The 27,474-nt window shown below is 46.2% G+C and overlaps 1 pseudogene; it reads right to left on the bottom strand.

Annotated features, from left to right (window-relative positions):
• Positions 1 to 13,573: 13,573 nt before the first annotated feature.
• LOC146170679 (uncharacterized) lies at positions 13,574 to 14,371 on the bottom strand (annotated as a pseudogene).
• Between the last annotated feature and the right edge of the window lie 13,103 nt (positions 14,372 to 27,474).

A 27,474-nucleotide genomic window follows, 5' to 3' on the forward strand; every position in this document is an offset into this window, starting at 1 on the left:
GCAAACAGCTGGAGGCATATATGCCGTCTGTTCAGTTTCCTATCGCAAAATTATTATGGCTTGAATAGCAGATGCATGCAAAATGTAAAACGAAATAGGATGCGACACCCGCGAAGCACTTCCTGAAGAGTGGGCGCGTCAAACTTTTGATACTGAAAAGCATAAATTGATGGCGACACGTGGACGTTCATTAGTAGTGACAATGAGTACATTGTGAGCCCAAAACGCGAGGTTAAAGGCTTCTTACTACAGGGGGGCGCACGCTTCACCGCTTGGCTGCGCGGCCGTTCTATGTGTCCTTGTCGAGGGTAACCACACCATGGGGAGCGTTGGGAGCATTTGAGCAACTCCTGAATATCGCGATCACGCTCCTTCTTTGGGAGTACTGCAATGTGGCTACACAGGTGCTGACACCGTTTCGATTCATGCAACCCTTTATGACCAAGCTGGCGGTGTTAATGCGGTGCGTTATTGATGCACAGCTTACTCTTCTTAGTGAGGATGCATTACTTAGGATGAGGATGCAACCTGCCCCATACAGATAAGAAAGGAGATAGCAGCACTCAAATGGACCGCATGGTAGGTTAACTGTCGCATCCAAGTGGGAAAACTCGCTAATCCTTAGTAACGTACGCATCCTAGGCGAATGGCGGGTTCTTTAATAGTTTGTAAGTCTTGAGGCTATTGTGGCATTGCCTTAGTTCAAGTGTGTTTGTTGGGCCGTGTGTATAGCAGGAAGCATAACATCCCAGCAGGGCGCTGGCTCATCATCTGTGAAGATTGTACCAGGTTTTTACCTTTGTGTGAGCTCCGAAACTGCTTGTTTGTTGCATTGAACAGACACTGAACTGCATGCGCCTGTATTTTAAACCTGTGGTTCACCGCGTCACGAAGCAACCCCTTTGTCGCATGTAAATTGGTATGGTAGCGCAGTGTGTTGCTTTCTGACTCTGTAATAAGAACTTTGTGTTTTTGTTCAAATAATAGCACATTGTTTCAAAACGTTTTCTTTGAATTTCTCCTTTTCACCTGTCACCATCTCACCCCTACGGACCACTGACCGACAAGTATAGAGGTGCTGGGCGGCCGGAGACTCCGGAGAGCAGTGTGAAGTGTGCAATAGCATGCCTTCGGGCAGCTGATGACTTTCTGAGTTCCTCGATCTCTTTGTATTGCGCTGGTTCTTCCTTCCATGTGCAAATGATTAGCGCAGTGCTGTTTTAAAAGTCAACTGCCGCGAACTTAATATACCATTATTTCTTTCTTTATCACTGGCGAATACCTTGTACCCGTTGTTTCACTGTTATTTGTCCACGATAAATTTTCTTTATAAACATATCTCATCAGTGGCTATACAAATGCGATTCCACTGCCAACTTCATGGGTTTCATCGACTATACGTTGCCAACACCGACAGACAATTGTAGCGTGATGGTGTCAGTGAATCTTTCACCTTCAAATTCATTTTAACTGCAGAAAGACGAACTACACGTAATTTTTTTTAACGCAGAGATACATGTGAAACAATAGTGGAATGAAAAAAGGAAAATATACAGAATACAGATTTGTTGTTAGCGGCAAAGGAAAAACCTGCGAGCTGACAGAAAACCGAAGAACAGAAAACGTGGTATAACGGACAATTTTTCTCAATAGAAATGAATTTTCCGTTGGTTTTAAAAAAGTTTATTTATTTATTTATTTATTTATTTATTTATTTATTTATTTATTTATTTATTTATTTATTTATTTATTTATTTATTTATTTATTTATTTATTTATTTATTTATTTATTTATTTATTTATTTATTTATTTATTTAACATGTACTGCCAATTGTACGCAAGGTCTTCGCCAGGAGTGGGCGGACAAATTATACAGCGGGTGAAAAAATAACAGAATAACACAGCAAAATAGCTACACGGGTAAGAAAAAATAATACAATCGAACAAAGAGAGCAAAAGCAATGGATATTGTGAGCATTTCATGGCTCTTGTTCTTTCACTTTATTTCACTTAACTCTCGGGCAGGCGCCCCGCCCCGCTACGGGTCGGAGGAGACTTCATTGCACATCACCCCCTACGGGGTTACAGCAAAGCCGACACCAGGGGGGGGGGGGGGGCAAATCTTATTGAATCCATTGAATTTGCAAACGTTTCCTTTTGTAACGAACCGAGTAACTTCATTAACAACAAACTGACACATTCCCCACCTTAGCCTTTCTATCCACGCATTTGTTAAACATGGGTCTTTCCCAGGCACCACCTGGGGTAGCGATCATTACCCCATCTTCACCGACTAAATGGAAAACAGCTTCTCCAAAAAACCACTCCCCGTTATCGATTAGAGCCGCTTTCGGCGTCCTACATCTACGATAACGTTCGCCTCCCTCTCTGACCTTTCTATCGAACTAACGTCGGCTCTAAAGGCATCGCAACAAAACATACCTTGTGAATCGGATACCCGGTATCGCGACCATCATCTTCGCAACCAGTGGCAACGAGTGGTCACGCTCACTTCCCGCTTCTGATCCCGCGGGCGCCATCACAAGGACCTCTTGACCATACATCGCCAATATAAGGCGATCCATAATTATCAGCTTCAGCTTGAATCAGGGCAATCTTATGCTAAATGCGAGAAATTAGGACACGAAACTGGCTTGTCGCACTTTGGCGTACATATCGCTCTATGGCCGGCCCAAGCAAGCGCCATGTGGCTGTACTTGAAGAACTCTCATTTGTGTTCTCGCCAGAAGACGTTGAACGAGAGGTGATATCGACATTGTGCCCTCACACCTCCACCGCACCAATAGGACTTCTTGCTGCCCCTGATATCGCAACGGCCAATGACGACCTCGACCTACCTTTCACATTCGCCGAAATTTAGACCGCATTAGCGCAAGGTGCATTCCAATCGGCACCTGGCCACGGCCAAGGACGACCTCACGCGTATCAAGCTTCTTAAAGTTATCAGCGTATCTTGGGCTGTAAGTGCAGTTCCGGATCACCTAAAACTCACAATAATCAATCCGATTCCTACGCAGGGTAAGGATCCTGCAGTGATTGTAAACCTTCGGCCTATAGCACTCACTTCACCCCTGCACAAACTAATAGAATGCTTGATCTGCAGTCGCATGCAGTATCATCTCCAGTACGCTACAACCGGCCTGCACCCCTCTCAATCTGGTTACCGCCCACATCAGGGAAAGCACGATTGCCTATATATGACTAGTCGTGTGATAAATCGAGCATCCCATGCGCACACTCCATATTATATATCAGCCGTTGACGTGAAAAACGCGTTGGATAACGTGAACTAGAACGTCATACTCGAAGACCTTACTGTGGCATATTTCAGTCGTCGGGTTATGCGATGGATTCGCGAATTCCTACACAATCGACTAATTCGTCTTCGATATACTGGAAATAATCTTTCACCCACTTCCTACCTTGACAGTTTTGTCCTTGAGGGCTCTATCCTTGGACCCGTCCTGTGTAATATCGCCGTGGCCCGCGTGGCTCGAACCCACGAACATGACACATCTGCTAGATTCGTTATTTATGCAGATGATATCGCTATTTGGACTGATGCAGTAGACTACATTCTTCAGAAGACATGCAAACTGAATTCCAGGCTGCTATCAATAGTCTCGAATGCTCCCTTGCTAGCCTAGCTCCAGCTTTCACCTCGAAAAACTGAGTTTAACGCAACTGGAGGCCTCAGTACGCCACAGTATCAGCTCTATGAGATCATATGTCGACATCTAAGCGAAGCACTATCCGGCTTCTTTAAGTCGCTGTCCCCAGCACTAACAGGTCTGGAGCATGGGTTAAAGTACTAAGGGCCAATGGAAGGAGAAGCTTCATCTTTTTACACGTATGTCAAATACATATGATGGGGCCAACCACACAGCTTGCCATACACTCCCTCTAGCTGCGGCAATCAACAAACTTACCTAGTTAAAAAAGGGAATTGCGCTGAAAAAAGACACGGAAGAGGAGAGGACATGGACGGGCGCAATCTATGTCCTCTCCTCGTCCGTGTCTTTTTTCAGCGCAATTCCCTTTTTTAAGTATGTATGACCGATTAGCCCAACAACGTGCTCTCTTAAACTTACCTAGGGAGAGCCGGTATACAACTTTACCATGTGTGATGCAGCCACTCTTCAGAATGTTTCCAGCAGCTTTACACACAATGAACGGCCTCCCCCGCCACACCTCCCTGTCAGTCCTCGAAGCATCCACTCCATTACCACCGCTCTTAGATATTCTTCGCGAGGCATGCCAACGACATAACGAACATCGCTCTCACACTAAACAAGGGATTGTACTCGACCACTGGGATCGTCGTGTTCCTGTTCCCACCGATTTCAGAGGGACATTCCCATGGCAACATCCATACATGGACTCACTTTGGTGCCGAGCAATTGCACGTGACCGCCTGCTACAACGTCGCATTGCAGTAAAACAGATAACTTCAGCTTAAGGTGATGACAGAATGGACATTTATGTGGACGCATTTCTAAAACAAAAACGTAATAGCAACATTCTGAATTTTCCCAGAGTACCCGTCTTTCAACAATTCTCACACTTGTTACGCCCCATGGATTACTCCGACCGACGATGAGCTTCTGAGGCTCTCTGATGTGCTAAAATACCTACTGTCGAACCCTATACCAGCCATAGGCCGAACATCACCCCAAATCATACTCAACACAGGCTGCCATGCCGCCACACTTAACCTCAATGAACCTACTACTACCAACCTAATCGCGAACAAACTGCATCGCACTGTATTCATGTTTTATGGCTATTCCATTCGTGTCGTATGGACTCCAGGCCCCACTGATGTTGCCACAGGGAATCAGCCCACTCATCAAACGGTCAGGGAACGTCTGCTAACTTCTACTCCTCCGCTGAACCCTGTTGAGGAGACATCTCGTGCATGGCTCTAGAAGCTACATGCGATCAGAAGAGCATCGCCATCCACCATTTTCGATTGAACCACCTCATAAGCGCGAGTCACCTTCGACGTCATGACACCACCCCTCGGGCTTTGTCGCTGACACCTGCAAGCTCTACCGAGCTTTAGAAGACTTCATTAATAGGCTTTGTGTTAATGCTGCCTACACTCCTCACATTCTCCACAATGGCCTGCAATTGATACCACTGATTTATCAAGACTGCAGCTAACTGAGACACCCGTGCTGCCACTTTAATGCAAACTGCACCTATTTCATCTAATATGGCACTGCTCCTTCTCTGATCGAGGCAGAGACGCCTATGTTACCACACGTGGCACACCTGTAGATGCTATCGCTTTTAATCAACTTGTTTCTCTCGGGCTTCACAGCATTAAGGACGACCTTTCTTTCTGTGGTAGACGAAGAGGCCTTATACGAGCAGTGTGAGGTGGGGCTTCTCACCCTGCTTAGTGGATTTCTCTGAGCTTGACTGCGACTTGTGCCCTTATGTCTTCGAGTTGAACTATTACCTCACGGCTGTAATTCCCCATCATTCTTCATACCTCTAAATACGGCCTCAGGCCTTCCTCCACTAATAAAAGATTTCATTCATTCACTTGTGCATACCATTGTCATCCTCTCGTGGCGCCGCCTCCTCTACGTGCCTCGGTTCGTCATCAGAATAAACGCGACAAAGCATATCCTTACCTTGCCATCACAACTTTGCCGTCTCGTTCAGGTCTTCTTTCACAAGTGGTGGAGGTGGAACTCGATCCCTTTGCTGCCTTGTGCCCTGCCTCTCGCTGGAGCTACATTCCGGTCGCCGTTTGGTAACTTCCATCATCGTCATGTCAACCGAGAGCAGCTCCAGCCTGGTTGGACCCTCTACCTCGGCTACACCGCCCACTACGACTGGGCCCCCACGACACCGCAACTCGCCGCTGTTCGCTGGTCGTCGCGACAAAGACGTGGATGAATGGCTCGATACCTATGAGCGCTGCAGGGCTTGCAACCGGTCGGGCGATGCTTTAAAATTTCTCAACGTTTCTTCCTACCGCACTGAGGTCGACAGGAACTGGTTCATCAGCCGCGAACCTCAAATCACTAACTGATCTACCTTAAAACAGCAGTTCTGAGAATACTTTGCTGGCGCGGCTGTTGAGGCTGAGGTCGCGAAGAAACAGCTCGCGTCCCTCATTCAAGGTCCCGATGAATCATATGCGTCTTACATAGAGCATGTCCTTGCACTTTTCCGGCGTTATAGTACCGCCATGTCGGAACCTGAATGCGTACACGCCATCAAAGGAATCGATTCTGTAGCTTTTAACGCCCTAGTTGCCCAGAATCCTTCAAGTGTTCACTCACTTTCAACCACCTACCAACGCCTCGACCAACTACAGTCCTCCCGACTGCAGCACGGTTTCACTACTGAACCCAGTTCTGCTGACCTCGATCTACGGGCACTAATTCGAGCGATAATCTGCCAGGAGCTCCAAGCCCTCAGCCCTTTCTGCCGGCACGAGTGCGATCATTCTTTTCCACCTTCTAGTGACGCCGGCCTTCGCAACCTCATTAAAAAAGCAACAATCACCCGCCCTATCGCATCCAACCCTTCTGCACCACACCCGGCGCCGACGTACACTCACGTTGCTGCACCCCCTTTTTCTATTCCCCCACCCCGATCAGCACTGCCCTACAACCACATCAATATCATGGCGGTGGCTCAACCTGTGCCATCTTATTACGCACCTTGGCGCCCCTCCCATCCAGTGTGCTACTATTGTCGAATTCGAGGATATATCCCGCTCCTGTCGTCGAAGTCTTCAGAACGAGCGCCGTGGTTACGACACCTTCGAAAGTAACCTTATTTCATGTTATCAGCGCCGGCCTATTCTCAACCCACCTTGTCAGTCCTCTCCGCCGCAGGTATCCTCGTCTGAACCAAATTGGGCCCATGTATCCCGACGCCGGTCCTCTTCCCCAGACCGCCGCTCAGTTTTTCCACAGCAGACAGTTTGAACAAGCTGTCTCATGTCGTACCGTGTATTACTGGGCAAGCGCAAGCTGGATATGCTAGGTGGACTTAGTATACTTCGGTTACTGATATATGTAGCAAGTTTTAGCTGGTATAACTGGTTAATTATATATGATATATATAGATATCTATATAGATATATGAAATAGGTATATAGATATATATATATATCTTAACTATATCTGCGCATATATGCAGTCAGCCTGTTCTTGTTTTTTTCGTCCACATCACAGCACCCATATGCACTCTATCACTGATGTAGTTCCAAAATTTGCTCGGCGATTCTTTGATAAAGCATCTGAGCGTAGTTGTGGAAAAGCGTTTTTGGTTGTGAGTGTGCAATTTGCCTGTTTCTTTTTTGTAGTCTTTTAGTTTTGCGGTTCATGTGAATTATTTCCCGGGTAATACATAGATTTAAATATCAGCGGAATGAAGATAGAATGCAATGTATCATGTGGTTTAAAACTGGAGCCACAAAGCATCGCCAGTTGTACTTCCCTGGGTGAATAAATTTAAAAAGTCGTTATATTCGTATGCGAGATAAGTCATAACCGCCGCGTCAATGGTTCTGTTAATGCGCGTATATATTTCTTTCGACAATGCAGACGGGCCAAGTTTGGCAAACGTAGTGAGCAGAACACCATCTCGTGGTTAGGGAGTCCATCTGAGTCTTCTATTGTACAGTCATCTTTTATGAAAGGCTGTTCAGTGTAGAACTAGATGTTGATTGATTTGAGTCTCAGTAGGCTCCTCGACAATTTGCCTAAGATCAAATATAAACAAGGAATACACCATAGCATCACTGACTGTATATACAGTACTTAAAGACTGCCAATTAACACCTGGACAGTTTAAAGCACCCACTAGCGCGATCATGGAACCGTATACGCCCCTATGCATGTAGTCGAATAAAGAATCTAGATAGGTGATTTCATTTATTTTCCATAGCGCAGCAAGAACACAAGGGACAGACACAGTTCTAGCGGTGTCTGTGTACCCACTAGCCTGAACCCTCACCCTATGATTTCAGCATTTGGGGGCCTGTATACTGCACTTACGTTGAAACAAATGTGTTTTAAATATAATTTGCCCCATACAGCTTCAAGGTCTGGAACATCGGGCATTAACGAATAAAGCGAGTCTTCTTTTAACAGCAGAGCACGCCCTCGCCTCTAGTCTCCCTCTTTTTGCGAATAATTGCATACCCCGGAGGGACGATTTCGTAATCTCAAACAACCGAATGCAACCAGATATCGGTGATTGATAGTAGCGATATCATGACTTAATGGGAGAAGGACACAGTTACCTGCACCTCGACCTTATTGATAAGGCTACGTTCTTTACATTCAAAAGGGTTATCGGTAGTGTCAGCGCGTTGTTCGTTTAAATGCATTGCTTGATTTCTGGTTTTCTTTTCTTTTCCTCCGATTTCTTTTTCCACTTCTACCATTCCATTAAGCTCCTCTTCCAATTTGCAAATATTGGCCATTAATGCTTAATTTATCGTAAATTAGGTACACCTACTCTTTTCGGTCCCGGTTTTCTTTTGTCACGTCCGAAAGTTTCTAAGTTCCCTAAACGAGTGTGAGAAATCTTCAGTAATGAAGTATGCGGAGCCTTTCAGCTTTGAGCAGCATTTAAAAATTCTCGCTTTATCCCTATAGTCGAGAAGCTTCAATATTACTGGCCTGTTGTAGGATTTGTCAAAATCTCTTCCTCGTCCCAGGCGGAGACTCCTTTCAGTGCCTGATATTTTAACCTGCAATATGTATACGAATAATATCCCTGGTTACAGTTTCTTGTAGACTTTCCGCCAAATCGATCTCTTGCTCTTTCAGACCATAGCCGATGATATTAGACCTGCAGCCTGTGTTTCCGAGATCATCCTTTTTCGACAGGTATGAAACGTTCTGTTCGAGCTTAGTTATTTTTTAATTGCATTCAGACACCTTTTTCTCAAGTAGGCCCATGCCCTCTAGCTTTGTGTCGATCACGGCAAGTTTTCGGTTCGTTGTCGTTTTACTTCTTCTATTTCTTGAATATCTTTCGCAATAGCCTACAACTGCTCCGCAATCGATTCATCACCTGGGCCAGAATATGTTTCGATGTCACCGCCCGGTAGCAAAACAAGGAATTTTCATTGCGTTTTCTCACCTGTACAGTCGAGCGCGATTTGAAGGTTATCGCGCGAGCGTCGACCGGGGACATGAACAGCGCCATGGCCCAGAATTCTCTGCCGAGGCGAGGGAGGTATCAAGCCAGCTTCCCTCACTCTTTTTGCTGTTCCTTTAGTAGCCGTCCCTCCCTGATGGGACATCACTTTCATTTTTTTTTTCGTTTGGTTCTACTAACAGGCAGTTATCGTTGTGAGCACGACGTATTCTTCGGTATTATCTGAACTTGGACACTTTATCGCAACAAATAGAAAGCTTAGAATAGAGAGAAAGGGCGGTGAGTATGTCGCGGGAGTGATGGTTGTTGCATGGAACAGCGAACGAGGGAGAGAAGAGTGCGAAATCATGATTTTTCCTGTTCCAAACCCGGCCGCCAGGTGCCTGGAGTGCAAGGCTGGTCGACGCTCGCGCGATAACCTTCAGATCGCGCTCGACTGTACATGGTAAAGAAAAGGGTTGGATTAGATCCTTGCGGTGCCGCCGTGCCCACTCGTTGCAGATCCGCTGTGGCCGCTCTTTATGCCGTAGCCGCGTGACAGCAATGATGATCCCCCCCTCCCTTTCTGTCGCTGATAGTGTGGTTCCAGGTGGCGCCGGATAGATTATCTTATCGCGTAAGTCTGTATAATTCTGTACCACCGCTCTAGAATCGAACGGAAGAGACAGCAGTTCCAACGCTAAGATGCTTGACGTCGGTCCGAACGGCGCGAGCAGCAAGCCCAGCGTACCCTGTACCTGGTAAAAAATGGGTTGGACTTCATCCTTGCAGTGCCGCCGTGTCCACTGGTTGCAGATCCGCTGTGGCCTCTCTTTATGCCGCAGCCGCGTGACGGCAGTGATGATCCCCCTCTTTCCCGTTTCCGTCGCTGATAGTGTGGTTCCAGATGGCGCCACATAGATGATCGTGTCGAGTAAGGCTGTATCATTCTGAACCGCTGCAAAATCAAGTGGAAAGACACTAGGTCCAACGCTAAGATGCTTGACGTCGGTCCGAACGGCGCGAGCAGCAAATCCAGCACAGCCTGTACATGCTAAAGAAACCGTTTGGGCTGCATCCTTGCAGTTCCGCCACGCCCACTGATATGTTCGTCCATTCACAGTTGTGACCGATTACCATGCTATTCGCTGGTTGTATTCGCTTAAACATATGACAGGCCGGATTGGCTGTTGGATTCTACGCTTTCAACAGTACCATCTCGACAGTTATAAATCGGGTCGCCAACATCAAGATGCCGACGCTGTTTCTCGCTGCCCACTTTCGGAATCAGTCTGCTGTTTTACAAAGCAATGTATTTCCACTTCTGAGCAGAGCATAACACAAGTTTCGACGACTTTGAGAACAAACACACTCTCCGCTCGCAGCACTGCCGTCCCATCATCGACCACCTGGTCGGCGCTTCGAATCCAGCCATTGCTACGCTCCGCCGATGGCATCCTACGCAGCTACGTGTATTGCGCTGATGGAACGCGCTGGATCCCAGTCGTGCCGCGTGTGCTTCACCAACGTATACAAGCAGCGCTCCACGATGAGGCTAGTGCAGGTCACCTAAGAGACGATTAGTTTAGCCTGGCCCCTCCTCTAGCGTAGCTAAATACGTCGCTTTCTGCCCCTGAACCAACGTTGCAAACGGCCGACTTCCCCACTCGCTGGCATCCTACAACCCCTTCCCTGTCCCGTCACGCCATTCGAGTACTCGGCATCGACTTATATGGTCGCCTGCCTCTCTCCGTTCGGGCAACTACTGGGTCATCACAGTTGCCGACCACCTTATGCGCAACGCCGAGACAGCACCTGTGCTCACTGGCTCGGCTCAAGAGGTTGTTAATTTCTTTTTGCGATCTCTTGTATTGCGTCATGGCGATCGTCCGGGCTCCTAAGCCACCGCGAGACGACCGTGTTATTGACAGTCGCTGCCGAAGTTGTTCACGCATCATCTACCCTCCTTAAGGCAACACCACGCTATCATCCCTAGACTAACTGTCTGACTGAGCGATTTCATCGCACTTTATCGCATATGCCCTCCACGTATATCACACGAAATCATCGACATTTGAACTTAATTCTGCCTTTCGTCACATCCGAATATAATGCAGCAGTACAGCGGACTACCGGTCACTCTATTTTTCCTCGTTTATGGCAGTCCTCCCACCCACAATTCTCGACAGTTTTTTTCTTCTCTTCGCCCGACCATTCCTCCACATCAGTACCTGTCAATTTCTTATCCCGTGTGACTAGATGCCATTACCTTGCTCGCCTCAACACAGAAGTCTGCAATGAAGACCGCAAGAGCCACTACGACTTTGATCACGTGGTCTCTTTCCGTCCCGGTGACGAAGTACTACTTTACAGACCACTGCGCACTCCTGGCCCTAGTAAGAAAGTTAACCACCGCTACCTTGGTTCCACAAGGTCATCGGCCAAACTTCCCCAGTGAACTACCGAGTCACATCTCTTGATCCCCCAGCCGATCGACGCCACCGTGGCACTGAAATCGTTCATGTTTCTCGTTTAAAGTCATTTGTGCGCCGCGTTGCATCGGTTGCTTAAGAGCGGCCAGGCTGGTCGCTTCTGACACCCCGGGCGGATTGTGTGAGCCTTCCATAGATCTTCTTCTTTATCTTGTGCATACCATCGTCATCATCTCGCAGCGCCGCCTCCGGCACGCGTCTCTGTTCACCATCAGAGTAAACGCCAGACACGACATATCTTGCCTTGACATTATGACTTTGCCGTCTCAACATGGCCGAAATACAGAACCAAGGAGAGGTTTTAAAAAAACAGCATTTTTAATGGAAGTTAATTACTAGATAACAGATGTCTACAAACGAGCTCAAAATTAAAAGGAAAGGATTCGGCTTGGAACGATAAGGAAACATCAAAACACAAAGCTGTACACAAGCTGTACCATCAAATAAAGCTTGTACGAAAAGCAATGACAGCACACAAAAGCAAGCATAGATTAGGCTATACATATGCAAATCATTCTTCGCCGAGAGACGAACATTCGACAGTATGCGCATCCAACGCGTCCCTAGAACGTATCGTTCGATGAAAAAAAGGGTTCTTGAACACATTGTGAAAAAAACGGGTCGCATGCGTATTTGTAGGCTGAACATATAGGTGCTTAACAATTCATGAAAGAGTGAATAAAAATGACATCCTCCCAAGCCTTCAAATAAATGAGGAGACTGCAAAAGAGGTTGAGTCCTCTACAAGACAACAAAGCAGGTCCCCAGCCTGGCGTTCTTACTGAGAAGGAAGGCTGACTGCATCTGTTATGAAGCGTGTCTGCTACACTACCATAGGAAAACCAAACATATCACTTTTAAAATTATTAGGCTACATGGAGAAACAGTCTTTACATACGCTCATCATCACGTGGGGTATCAAAAATGAGCCCCAGGCCTTAAAGGCATATCAAGGCAGCGAAGTTCAAAAGCACGATTCTTTCCAGTGCTCCAAGTCAGGGCTTCACATAAGCACTACCCATCTTTTTGTTGGAGCCACGCCCGACTCTCGTGTTACCTGTACATGTTGCAAAAAAGGAGTCGTGGAAGTGCCCCTATTCACTTAGGGAAGGGAAAAATCCTGCAGAAATGGCCACTCCAAGTTCATGCCTTGAACTTGTCGATGGTGTCTTGAAAGTACGACAACAACATGCTATTTTCTATCAGGCCCAGACGCAGATGGCCGTGTGTGATGTTGAGTGGTGTGACTTGTTGTGTAGGCACCCGACGTTACATGTGGAGCAAATTGGCAAGCAAAAGCAGTTTTGCGAAGACATGCTGGCTTCTGCAAAGAAATTTTTCATCCATACAATTCTACTCGAACTGTTTAGTAAGTACTTTACGAAGCAGCACGCAGGCCCAGGAACAAACTCTTCGAAAGAGGATGCCTACTGCTTCTGCGATGGGCCGAAAACTGGAAAAATGGTTGATTGCGACAACGAAGCGTGCCACTACAAAGGTTTAATTTTTCTTGTGTTGGACTCAATAGAGCCCCAAAAACTGCCCAATGGTTTTGTCCAGATTGCAAAGGGCCAAAATACTAAGCTTTCGGTTCAGCAGCCAAGCACAATACAGTCATAATGAATGCAAAGAACTGATGCAAAGTTCAGTGCTTTTTGAAACGCACTGAAACAAGATTTTCCATCACTCACTAGGGACGTGCTCTTCTGCATTGTCTTTCAGGGCTGTAACAATTGACGAGCACAGATTTGATAATACGCAACAAACAGTTACTATTTTGTCGAGAGGAGTGGCTTTGTCTCCTGGCCGACACACAACAAAATCGATGGGCACGACCCACTTTAAAATAATAAACTTATTTCTTATCAGTCCAATTACTCTCAACGTGTATGCGCACATTTGCTAGCTTTCTTGTACTTTGCACTTCGGCTAAGAGCTATTTCTTCCCTTTGATGTAGGCTGGCACATGGAGTCTGGCACAATAAAAACCAATGCTTTCACTCACGTTGAACCCTCGGTTCGCAAGAACCACATCTCCAGGTACCAGATGGTCCAAACATCCACAGTGTTCAGTGTTGTTTTTGTCGCTTGTTCAGCCCCCCCCCCCCTCCTAACCCTCCCCTTAACCTTCAGATATAAAGGTAACAACACCCTGCGGAGCAATACCAATTAAGTACTTCGCCGTATTGCTACCTTCATACTAGCTGAGACCATGTTTCACACCTTGGAAGGTATGAAGACGGCCTTACTATTTTTATTTCGAAGCAGTCAAAAATTATGCCACACTGCTGCCGAATGAATCATAGAATGCATGTGGCATAGTCTGCTGCAAGGCGTTTCGTGTTGGCCAGACAATTTCATCTTTAAGCCCGCAATATGCCACATGCAACCATTTGTTCAAGATACGAGATACTGTTGCCTCTGAAACGATAAAGCGAAAGCTAAGATCAGCATTTTTGAAAGTTTAGTTTCAGCTTCATTATAAATACAATGAATTCTTGAAACCTGGAGATGTTGTTGTTTTCGTTGTGTTAGACAAAGCTTGCGAGAGCTTAGAATAGAGCAAACAAAATTGTAAAGTTTGCCATTCTAGTGTAGAGCCGCACTTTTGCATCAGAACTTTTCAGTGCGGCTTCGGACATCTCAAGTTGCTCTTTTTCTTTCTGCAGCGCATAAATTTGTTCGTTACAGTCACAGAATGCAGCTCCACCGCCTTTATGTCCTCCATTGTCATGTCAGTCCGAATTGAGATTCCTAGAGAAAAAAAGAAATTTTCTGCAAATTCATTACCAGTAGCTCCACAGAGAAAGTTATGATGGTTAGGCATCATGCCGTACATAGGCAGAACTGCAATCCAAGGGCTTTTAAACTAAGACTATGACGAGCACTTGTGCCCCCCCCCCCCTTAATTTCCTTCCCGCAAAAAAAAATATAAAAAACGAACCTGTCTCACGTTCGTCGGTGTCGACTTGCTCCTCTTGCGATGGCTGGGGGGAATCTGGAGCGGCGCCCGGCGATTCATCCGAACTTACTGCATCAGCATCAGTCTGCCGCTTCTGTGCATATCGCTTCTTTCTGCGATCGTGCCGCGCAGAATCGGCATACTTGGTTCCGTAGCCGAGGTTGAGAGACGGGGCCCAATCAGGATTTGTTTCGTCGAAAAGTTTCGATGGTTCGCCTGCGGATACAAGTTTACAAGTTTTCCATGTTTCTGTAGAATGTCTTCGTTTGAAAGTCGCCGTACATGAGTAAAAATGAGGCATACCTAGTCTAACTGAAACAGCGTAAAGGGCACAAAATAAAATGACACGCACAACGCTGAAACAGTGAAATGGACGCACTCGGCACTGATGTCTGCGCGTTCTCTTTGCGTTGTTCTTAAAGAGATTGTAATACAAGAGTTGACTCACCTTTTATGAAATGGATGCCGCATACTCGCACATTACGACTTTTATGATTGAACTGAGTGCGTTTGATGTGCGCCGAGCACAAGTTGCGACGCTTCTCGCTCAAGGTTCTGGTCTCCTCGCATTGGTTTTGCATGACCTTTGGCAGAGAACAAAACTCGTACTGGTCGGCTGTTTCTTCCTCCCTTCGACGTCGCTGCGATTGGAGCAGCCAACAATAGCACAAGTACCCATGTTTACCCAAGAGAGTTCACAAACTCACGGAAAACAACACGGGCTTGCTCGAAAGCGACTGAGCGCACCACGGCCGTGCCGCCACTGGGTAATGGTTCAACTGGGTCGCCAACATGGCCGACGCATTTCCCCTAGTGACGTATTATGGCGTCAGTGCAAGCCATGTATGGAAGTAAAGTGAATTTTCCACCCTTCTGGGTCTCATGGGCCTTCCGGGTCTCATATCGCATGGTCCTGCGATAGGTCAAAGCTTCATGTTCATTTTATTCACGACATCAGCAGCCCGTGTCCCCGCAGCAAGCTGCGATATCAGATCCGTCGACAACAGCAAGACCCAGCTTGAAATGGTGGCTGTCCTTACGCAGGAGGGTCAGCAGGACAGCTGAAAATGATGTGGGAGAGTGTGGCTTGACGGTCGTCGCACAGCGAGCATGCAAGGGAGGTCCCATAATGGCGGGATAACTGCTGAGGAGATGGGTGAGCGGGGGTCTCAAAACATCCCCAGAAGACTCTGCTCGGCGCAGATAAGAGAAATGTGGCATGTCCGACGGTCCAAACGGGGTATTCGCCTGAGCTTTGCAAAGATGTGCGTCCGTTCCTTCGAGAAACCCAGACCAAGGCTGTCCTCAGCCCGGCAAACTAAACCTCGGGCCAGTTTTTTGGCAGCCTCGTTTCCGCGATTCCCACAGTAAGCGGGCAGCCACAGGAAGTCTGCCTAGGTGGCATATTGAGGGTGGGGGTTTTCAACAGAGGCCAACGATGAGTTTAATTCCTACCTCTTAGCGATGCTGGACAAAGCTGCTTTAGAGTCGCTAAGGATGCATTGGGAATCCTAATGTGCAAGGGCTAGGACGACGGTGGTCTCCTCTGCCTCATTGGATGTACAGCCCGATGAAATACGATGAGTTAAGAGGTGGGGTAGGGCTTAATTGTAGCCAGCTGTTACGGGTTCATATGTTGAACATCCGGCGTCTACCCTGATGGCGTCCTGGGCTTGTCCATAATACTTGTGAACGGCATAGCGAGGAAAATGAGATACTGCGGATGGACATTTCGAGGAAGAGGTTTAACAGCGAGGTGTGTGGATATGTCGAGAAATGGAACCATAATTTACCAAATATCGCTTATGCGAACTTACTGTTTAGTTAGTTGGTGGCGGTTTGTTCTTATGTATTATAAGGCGCGAATAACAAAGCAAACACGCAGAAGCAGACGGAAGAAAGCGCATTTGTTTCTAACTGTTGCATATCCGAAGGGTACATCTATAGCTTTAGCGTCGCATGTATGTCAAGCAGTTTGATATCAAGATCATGGTGACACATGCGCTCCAGAAATTTATTTTCTGCCGAATAGAGTGATATTCAGGAATAAGTTATGAGCAACAGGTCGTTCTTTTTTATATACAACGCTTGTGTCATTCATGCCATTGCTTTTGCCAAGAATGCTGCGTCAGTGTAGGATGGTTCACAATTACGGGACCCTGCCAGAAAGCATGACAAGATCACCAAGTCAACCAGAAACCAGATCCTGGCTCGCGAAGAGAATCATTTCTGTTCTTTGTAAACCTTGAATTTTCAAGTTGGAATTAATCATGGTTAATCATACAATAGGCACTGTGCATTCCAAAAGAAAATTAATTTCAAAACATGAAAACAACAAAACACACTGGGACAATATTACAGTAAAATGAGGGCGACAAGCTCCGTCCTTTTCCTCTTTTTAATTATTTTCATTTCTATTTCTTCGCTTATAGCCGGCCGGACGATAACGTCAATGGTAAACTCGATAGCGGCTTCTTGAAATTTGATGCGTCTCATTGCGCATTCAGTGGATGACGCTGTTTGCGTTAGATGCAACACCGGGGAACTCCACCGTTAAGTGTATAACGCAATAGCGTTTCGCACACAGTGACAATGTTATTTCACTGTTTTCTATTTTACATTTGTATACATCGTTACTTGGCATCAGCAAACATTGCCTTTCCTTTCTCAGCATTTTGACGCATTTGACTTTACATTTGTATACACCGTTACTTGGCATCAGCAAACATTGGCTTTCCATTATCAGCATTTTGACGCATTTGACTTTACATTTGTATACACCGTTACTTGGCATCAGCAAGCATTGGCTTTCCATTCTCAGCATTTTGACGCATTTGACTTTACATTTGTATACACCGTTACTTGGCATCAGCAAACATTGGCTTTCCATTCTCAGCATTTTGACGCATTTGACTTTACATTTGTATACACCGTCACTAGGCATCAGCAAACATTGGCTTTCCATTCTCAGCATTTTGACGCATTTGACTTTACATTTGTATACACCGTTACTTGGCATCAGCAAGCATTGGCTTTCCATTCTCAGCAGTTTGACGCATTTGACTTTACATTTGTATACACCGCTACTTGGCATCAGCAAACATTGGTTTTCCATTCTCAGCATTTTGACGCATTTGACTTTACATTTGTATACACCGTCACTTGGCATCAGCAAACATTGGCTTTCCATTCTCAGCATTTTGACGCATTTGACTTTACATTTGTATACACCGTTACTTGGCATCAGCAAACATTGGCATTCCATTCTCAGCATTGTGACGCATTTGACTTTACATTTGTATATACACCGTTACTTGGCATCAGCAAACATTGGCTTTCCATTCTCAGCATTTTGACGCATTTGACTTTACATTTGTATACACCGTTACTTGGCATCAGCAAACATTGGCTTTCCATTCTCAGCATTTTGACGCATTTGACTTTACATTTGTATACACCGTCACTCAGCAAACATTGGCTTTCCATTCTCAGCATTTTGACGCATTTGACTTTACATTTGTATACACCGTCACTTGGCATCAGCAAACATTGGCTTTCCATTCTCAGCATTTTGACGCATTTGACTTTACATTTGTATACACCGTCACTTGGCATCAGCAAACATTGGCTTTCCATTCTCAGCATTTTGACGCATTTGACTTTACATTTGTATACACCGTTACTTGGCATCAGCAAACATTGGCTTTCCATTCTCAGCATTTTGACGCATTTGACTTTACATTTGTATACACCGTTACTTGGCATCAGCAAGCATTGGCTTTCCATTCTCAGCATTTTGACGCATTTGACTTTACATTTGTATACACCGTCACTTGGCATCAGCAAAACATTGGCTTTCCATTCTCAGCATTTTCACGCATTTGGCTTTACATTTGTATACACTGTCACTTGGCATCAGCAAACATTGGCTTTCCATTCTCAGCAGTTTGATGCATTTGACTTTACATTTGTATACACCGCTACTTGGCATCAGCAAACATTGGTTTTCCATTCTCAGCATTTTGACGCATTTGACTTTACATTTGTATACACCGTCACTTGGCATCAGCAAACATTGGCTTTCCAATCTCAGCATTTTGACGCATTTGACTTTACATTTGTATACACCGTTACTTGGCATCAGCAAACATTGGCTTTCCATTCTCAGCATTTTGACGCATTTGACTTTACATTTGTATACACCGTTACTTGGCATCAGCAAACATTGGCTTTCCATTCTCAGCATTTTGACGCATTTGACTTTACATTTGTATACACCGTCACTTGGCATCAGCAAACATTGGCTTTCCATTCTCAGCATTTTCACGCATTTGGCTTTACATTTGTATACACTGTCACTTGGCATCAGCAAACATTGGCTTTTCATTCTCAGCATTTTGACGCATTTGACTTTACATTTGTATACACCGTCACTTGGCATCGGCAAACATTGGCTTTCCATTCTCAGCATTTTGACGCATTTGACTTTACATTTGTATACACCGTCACTTGGCATCGGCAAACATTGGCTTTCCATTCTCAGCATTTTGACGCATTTGACTTTACATTTGTATACACCGTCACTTGGCATCAGCAAACATTGGCTTTCCATTCTGAGCATTTTGACGCATTTGACTTTACATTTGTATACACCGTCACTTCGCATCAGCAAGCATTGGCTTTCCATTCTCAGCATTTTGACGCATTTGACGTTACATTTGTATACACCGTTACTTGGCATCAGCAATCATTGGCTTTCCATTCTCAGCATTTTGACGCATTTGACTTTACATTTGTATACACCGTCACTTGGCATCAGCAAACATTGGCTTTCCATTCTCAGCATTTTGACGCATTTGACTTTACATTTGTATACACCGTTACTTGGCATCAGCAAACATTGGCTTTCCATTCTCAGCATTTTGACGCATTTGACTTTACATTTGTATACACCGTTACTTGGCATCAGCAAACATTGGCTTTCCATTCTCAGCATTTTGACGCATTTGACTTTACATTTGTATACACCGTTACTTGGCATCAGCAAACATTGGTTTTCCATTCTCAGCATTTTGACGCATTTGACTTTACATTTGTATACACCGTCACTTGGCATCAGCAAACATTGGCTTTCCATTCTCAGCATTTTGACGCATTTGACTTTACATTTGTATACACCGTTACTTGGCATCAGCAAGCATTGGCTTTCCATTCTCAGCATTTTGACGCATTTGACTTTACATTTGTATACACCGTTACTTGGCATCAGCAAACATTGGCTTTCCATTCTCAGCATTTTGACGCATTTGACTTTACATTTGTATACACCGTCACTTGGCATCAGCAAACATTGGCTTTCCATTCTCAGCATTTTGACGCATTTGACTTTACAACGGCAAAACCGTACCAAACGTCCAGCAAATCAGAACCCTCGGACTTTTTATTCAAGAGAACGGGTATAACGACGGAACGATAAAAAATTCACTACCTACGTGACGCAAGTAACAGGAATATTTAGGAGGATTGCATTCAAAGGCAGAGGCCTCAAAGAGAGAAGCCTCTTGAGACTGATGCAGGCGTACATAATAAGCCGAATATGCTATGCCACACCATTTCTCAACATCAGGAGTCAGGACCAATGAAAAAGATAAGACAGACGCACTAATCAGGCGTTGCGTCAAGAGGGCGCCGGGTCTACCCATCTCCTCTTCTACGGAACGCCTGATAGAAATGCATGGAGTGCATAATAGCTGGACGGAATTTGCTGAATCGGTGAGAATCGCCTAACATGAGAGATTAAGTAGGTCGACCACGGGTCGAACCATCTTAGAATGGGTGGGTCGAAAAATAGATAGGGGCACAGCTGACAAGGTTTCCCTACCACCACTATGTCGCGAGAACATCATTGTCCGTCCTCTCCCCCGCAACATGCACCCAGAATACCACAAGGAGAGACGGGAGAAAAGAGCAGAAGCACTGGTTAAAAGAGCAAAAGAATTCAAAGTAAAAGAAGTTGCCTACGTAGACGCCGCAAGCGGCCGATCAGGGGCGGCAGTCGCCGCGGTAGTCGATGGTAGCGGCGTACCAGTCGTCTCCGCCACCATCCGAAGCAGAAACATAGACACGGCTGAAGAGGTCGCAATAGCGCTCGCTTGCGTCGAAACGAAGGCTAGATTGATCTTTAGCGACAGTAAAACTGATCTCTGGAATATCGGAAAAGGCAAGGTTTCGCAAGAAGCCGCCCGAATTCTAACAGCTGCAGCTAAATTCGATCGCAAAATCACCCTAATTTGGGTCCCAGCGCACACGTCCGTCCCCGGCAACGAGGCGGCCCATGATTTAGTCCCAACTTCCGGGCAAACGCGGAGCTGCCCGACTGCCAGGCGATGGACGAACGTTTGCCAACCTACAAAGAAATAGGCGACCCTCGACCCTTTGGGACTTTGGGACCTGACTTTGGGAATGCCCTAAGTCTCCGGGCGCTAGGCACAACATTAAAAGTAGAGAATCCTGGGTAACCCTGCAGCAAAGCGACGTACCGGCTGACCAGCAAAAAGCCGTCCGCCTGGCGGCTGAGGCCGCGAATAACCAACGTATATTCGCCAGTCCTTAGTCGCGGAGGTTCCAGCACCCGTTCCTCAGGCCTGCGTACCAGGAGCGGGGAGTAGGGGGCCTCCTAAATCGGTGGAAATTAAAGTTTTAATCAATCAATCAGTCAATCAATCGACGGGTCAGCGCAGGGAACGGGGAAGCTGCCTTCCCGAAGGAGAACATGAGAGAGCTTTGATTTGTATTTCCGTTACTTTGCGTGTCACTGTGGCATTTTGCACAGACTATCTCCGGTACCTGATCGAAACACTGGGCTCCTTGCTTAAAAGGTCCTTCCCTGGACAGTGGCCCTTTAGTCAGAATCTTTTTTAACGAGAAAGCGTTACTTCGCTATGTTCACAGATTTCTGTCCGCAGACCGTGTCTGCAGACCGCGTCCGCAAAATCGAGTCCGCAGCAGTTGCGGCTAATTGAGAAGTGTTAGAGGTTACTGAGTGGTGTCAGTCGACAGAGGCTACGTAATGTTGCTGCAGAAATTCTAATTAGGCCAATAACTTATTTAGGTAATTAATTAGAATAACTGGTTCACGGGAAAGGAAAGGCGCAGTATCTGCCACACTTGTTCTGTGGACACTTGAACCGCGCCGTAAGGGAAGGGAAGAAGGTGAGAGTGAAAGCGGAAAGAGAGAAACGGGTGCCATAGTGGATATGACGTCACGTAACCGGAAGTAGAGCCAAAACAAGGGCATAGGAAGGGATTGGCGCGCAATTTGAAAGTATACCAAAGACTAAAATGGGCAGACAAGAAGTGAATTAAGCTGCTAGAAGCAACCAGAAGCAACCAACAACAGCATCCATGCTTTTGCATTACTCCAATGTAGATTCTGCAGTGCTCTTTAATTTTTCTTGTTGCCTTTTTAGTTCTGCATTTCATACGTTCAAGCTAAAACATTTTGTTTTTGTTTTACTTTGCATTGTATAATGTCACTAAGTGATTCCATGAGTACATTAGTAGGGCAAGGAAGGCGAAATCGGTTTCCGCCGTGGAAAAGGGAAAGATCGAACATTCAGTCTCGTGTGTAGGCTTTGCTTTACATGCCATGTTCAGTAGCATCAGCGTTTACTCCTTTTGAAATCGCTCGAAACGACATCGCAGCACCTTCTGGAAATGCCAAATTGTCTTGGGAGGGCGCTAAAAATTGATTCTAAAAACTTCTGAGAAACCCTGCTGCGTAGTTCGTACCCTGAGCTCCACTTCCGCCTCGTCCAACTGGCTGTAGAGGGTGCCGGTACACAAGATCTCCCGGCCAGCATCTAAAGCGGTGCGTCCTGTCTCTTCGCCTTAGGTCTGAGGGTGCCGGCGGAGGTATCGTTTCTGTCAGACAAAGTTCTTTCCTCCACCTCCTCCTCAAAGGGCAAGGAAATTGCGGAGACAGTCTATCAAGATGAAGATCCGACTGTGTTTGGCACGGTCCTGTCTAGACACCAGCGTCTAACCAACACCTGCCAGATCATTTAGTTACCGCGTCTTCGTTAGATATAAACTTCACATTAGGTTGTCATTTTTGAAGGCACTTCGGGCCATCTGAAGACATTTTGTCCAGAAGTCTCCATGCTCAAGTCACCCAATTACTGCGATACAGAGTGAGCCGTGTGCAATATGGCCTTTCAGGAACGAGCATCGAGAATTGAATATCCCGGAGCATTTCCCCAAGGTCTCACACATGCGCTGACACTGTGAGCTCTCCTCAATAATTACATCCACTGAAATCGGGGGGCCTCAATGACTGCCTCCGAATTCGCAAATCATTTGTCCGCATCGTCAACAGCGATCGCTGTGCCTCTTCCAGCTGATCCGTACGCCTCAGTTCCAGCCACCTCCGTTGTTTGTACGCCTTCGTTTGTACGCGCATTGCCTACGTTGCCCCTTACCTTCGCCTCACGCGAACAGATCGGGAGAGACTGGATGCATCACTACGCAAGGCATACAAGACAGCATTGGGTCTACCCATGTCCACTTCCACCACCAAACTGATGACCCTCGGGATCTCCAACACAGTCGACGAGCTGATTGAAGCGACTCTAACTTCCCAATATGAGCGCCTCTCGTTGACACGAGAGGCCGTGCAGTACTGAGCCAGGTAGGAATCACCCCTCTGATGGCGGCTTCTACGTATATGGGTCTCACACCTGAGCAGAGACTCAGTCTTCGTATACTTCCGCTTCCCAAACGTATGCATCTAGAGTATCATACAAAGCGCATAGCCGACCAAGCCCGGCAACTCCACAAACGTTTTACCGATCGCCCCGATGTTACATACACACATGCCTCCCACACCCGCTTCGACCCGCTATGGTTGCGGTTGCATTGGCACCGCACCGAAACTGGCACAACGCCTGCAGCGTCCTCAACGCCGCAACTGTTACTACCGCGGAAGAGGTTGCCATAACGTAAGCTCTGACCGACCCCTCCACCAAAGTAGTCGTTAGCGATTCCCAACAGGCAATTCGTAACTTCGACGCAGGTCGTATATCACGACAGGCGCACACTATCCTCCGATCTCTCCCCTTACCGTCTACACCTTATCTTCTCATATCGGCCCCAGCCCGTGAGGCGCTCAGCGGGAACGCACAGGCGCATGCTCTAGCCCGAGAACTCAGCTACCGGGCGGAGCAACCTCCTCAGCCTGCCGCTTCCTCTGACACTTCCCAAGGCACTCATTTACGCCTTGTTACATACACGGACATCCTCCAGCATTATCGGCTCGAACGGTGTCTATACCCCCCTGACCACCGAGAACTATCCCGGCGCAAGGCCGTTCATTGGCGCAAAATACAAACAGGAACCTTTCCAAACCCATGGCTATATAGCAAAATTTTCCCAAATGTTATTGCACCTAGTTGCAAACACTGCTCACAACCAGCCACATTCATTCACATGGTGTGGACATGTATACGGTACAACGCAGACAATACAGCTGCAGTGGATGCGTGGGGGTCCCTCCTGCGTACCACCGAGCTCGCCCAAAAGCGCCAGCTCATTTTGCGCGCATTGGAGGCCGCAGAGTCCCAATGGATCCCTGCTGACCTTCTCTAAGCAGTGTAACCAGTCTTTCGGCTGGTCCCCCTTCTTTGGGAGTAAATAAAGAGCGTATCATCATCATCAGCCACTTCCATAAGGGTTTCAACTCAGCTGCTAATGGCTTTAGTCTCCAACTGCCTTTTGCAAGCCCAGAGAACACGTGCAACCTGAACGCTTCCTGCAACCAAATTCGTTATATCTTCGTGCAACGAAGAAACCTGCCACTCCGTATTTGCTCGCTACATTTGATTTGTTCGGAAGCAGCCAGAGACACCGATAATGTCAGCTCATTAATATGCCGTGGAAGCCTCCTCTGATCGAGAAATGAAAACTAGAGCAGGAAGATGAACTTTACTGCTCTTTGCTGGAATGTTCGGCCAACCATCTTGAGGCGACATGATGTCTACAAAAAGATCAGTTGAGGTCCACCTACAAACACAATAAAGCGCCTGCGCTTCCCCCTAGACGAAAAGTTCCAAACTGCTTTACGCGGAACCCCTGGATTCCGATTTCAATCGTCTTGTACATTGTACATTGCTTGACGCGGACGATTTAACTATATATGCGTCATACTCGGTCCATTTTCCCATCTTTTAAATATGTGGGGTATATCACGTGTTTATTTGCATAATACAAAGCAGCATGCAGCCGCAAATACATTGGCAACTTGAGAAAGGTCGGGGGCTCTGATTCGATCTGTGTAGTTTGGTAAAACAGTGTGTGAACATAACGTGTATCTCCGATGTTTTTACGCATTTGTGGAGCAGCAACGAACCCAAAGGCGCTAGACATGTGAATTCACCAAGCTTTATTGGATCACAAAATTGGTTATTTGGTGAAGTGCAGATCATGCAATTTAATACTGCACCTGTAACCCAGACAAAGTACACAATTTTTTGACTAATTAAAGCTTTTTATGATCTTTTCAATGCTAACGTTTGTGTCATGTTACCACATTTGTCACTTTCCGTAGAAAGACTTCTCTTGAGGTATTAAGACGTAAGTCTTTAGTGGCGCATACTCACAGCGTCCTGTCCAACTATAGCTGTCAATGAAATGACGTTATCATCCGAAACGCACATCCTAATTCTCTTTATCTACAGTGAAGAAGATAGTTAAAAAACAAATAAATTTTATCTACCCCGGAAATTGAACCTCCATTCCTTGGATCTCCAAACCGAGCGCTTTAACAAACTGCGCCCCGCGTGGGATTTTTTTTTCTTTATTGCATGGAAAAACTTCCGTAAAAAGAAACAACTCCACTTACTTAAACATGTCCATGTCTAAAGTTACCGGGCTGCTTAATACGAGCCCGTCATATCCCCAGCCCGATAATGCACAATCATCAGAACATCAAAAGTCTGGGAGACATACACATGCGTCTAGATACGGCATCCAGTTTGGAGGTTCTTCACGTGCAGCATACACACTTCTCACCAAAGCACACTGCTCCCGAAACACGGATTTGGACGATCTTGGTGGCTCTGCATGCCTGTCGATCATGCGGCTTTTCCAAAGGCTGAACAGTCCCATCAACACAAATTGATCGTAAGGCACGACAAAGTTTTTGTCAGGAGGCAAAAATCTAATTGTATAAGGCGTAATTTCAATGTCCTTTTTAAGAGTTCTTTGTAGTATGTCCCAAAAGAACATAGCATCACGGCACAGAATAAAGTAATGATCAATTGTCTCAGGCACGTTACAGAGACGACAATTTACCGACCAGTGCAAAAACATCTCCTTATTGGGAAGAAATGTCTTGACAGGCAACGTCGCTGTATGTAATTTGAAAAAGAACGTTTTTGCAGCTGCCTGAATGCACATTTGCCTAACACACTTTAGAACAGTGGTGTCCAAAAACCCCAGATAAGGCTGCCGATACAGCGGTGTAGGGAACAAAGACTCAGTGAGAGCCTGGGTCATCTGCTTTCTCGAGAGGCTATACAGGTAATCTACAGAGAAACACACAGTGAGAAAATTGAAAGTGTCAGCAACCTCCTTAAGGAATCCCTATAAACGCCCCTCACGAGCCTGCCCAGTTGGTGCGAATAAGTAAGGCAAATGTGGACTAAGACGCCTAATGAGCACAGTTACAAGAAACGGATGGTTTGCCGATTTGAAAAAGAAAAAACGGGAAACAAGTTGATGCACAAACAAGTGTACAAGGCCCACTCCACCAGACTCTAAGGGAAGAAACAAGTTTTCACGCCGCATGGGCTCCCATTGAGAGCGCCACACAAATGTTGCAAATATTCTGTGTATAACTTGTACTTTCCTCCTCGCACAATGCAGGACTTGAAGGACATACGCAAGCTTTACAAACAAAAATATGTTACAGACCTGTGCCCTAGCAAACACTAAGAGTTCCCTACCCATCCAAGCCTGCGTTTGTCGCCGCATAGGTACGATTTGTGAATCCCAGTAGGCTGCGCTGTTACGAACTTGGTGCAGCGGAACCCCTAGGTACTGAAGAGTACTACAGTCCCAGCATATGCCTCCAAACTGGCTTGGTCTAGTGCCCCAGTGTCCCAACCAAAAACCTTTGGATTTATCTAAATTAAGGGCCGCCCCTGATACACCGCAGAACTGTTCAGTCAAGTGTAAAGCCTCAAGTACACTCTTTTTGTCAGAACAAAAGAGGGCGATATCGTCCGCGTAAGCTAAAATCTTTACTTCACATTGAGCCAGAGAGAAACCACGGATGGCTGCACTGTTAATTATACTGAGACAGAGGGGTTCCAGATATAAGCCAAACAACAGTGGAGACAGTGGACATCCTTGACGAACAGATGATTCCAGTGGTATTGGTTTCATTAGCTCCTGATTAACAATTAGTCTTGTATACGAGTTCATATAGCACAGCCTTATGCCTTTGAGCAAAACGTTACCAATGTTTGCATTCTCCAAGACCGCGAACAAGAAATTGTGCCGAACTTTATCAAATGCCTTCGCCAGGTCAATTTGAATCAGAGCAACTTGGCCTGTCTCATCTGATACTGTCTCGATTACTGAACGTGCAATATGGATGTGTGTTTGAATACTGCGCCCTCTGACACCACATACCTGATGCGAACCTATCAAGTCCATGATAACCAGCTGCAAACGAGAACAAAGGACCTTGGCAAAAATTTTGTAATCAACATTACGGAGGGAAATGGGACGATATCCTTCAACAGTTTTCAACCGATTAGTATCTTTGCTTTTGGGAATTAATATTGTGTGGCCTGAATAGAAAGTGGGAGGCA

Source organism: Amblyomma maculatum, unplaced genomic scaffold (assembly GCF_055883805.1).
Source record: "Amblyomma maculatum isolate TAMU_Amacu unplaced genomic scaffold, ASM5588380v1 scaffold_78, whole genome shotgun sequence".
Classification (NCBI taxonomy): Eukaryota; Metazoa; Arthropoda; class Arachnida; order Ixodida; family Ixodidae; genus Amblyomma; species Amblyomma maculatum.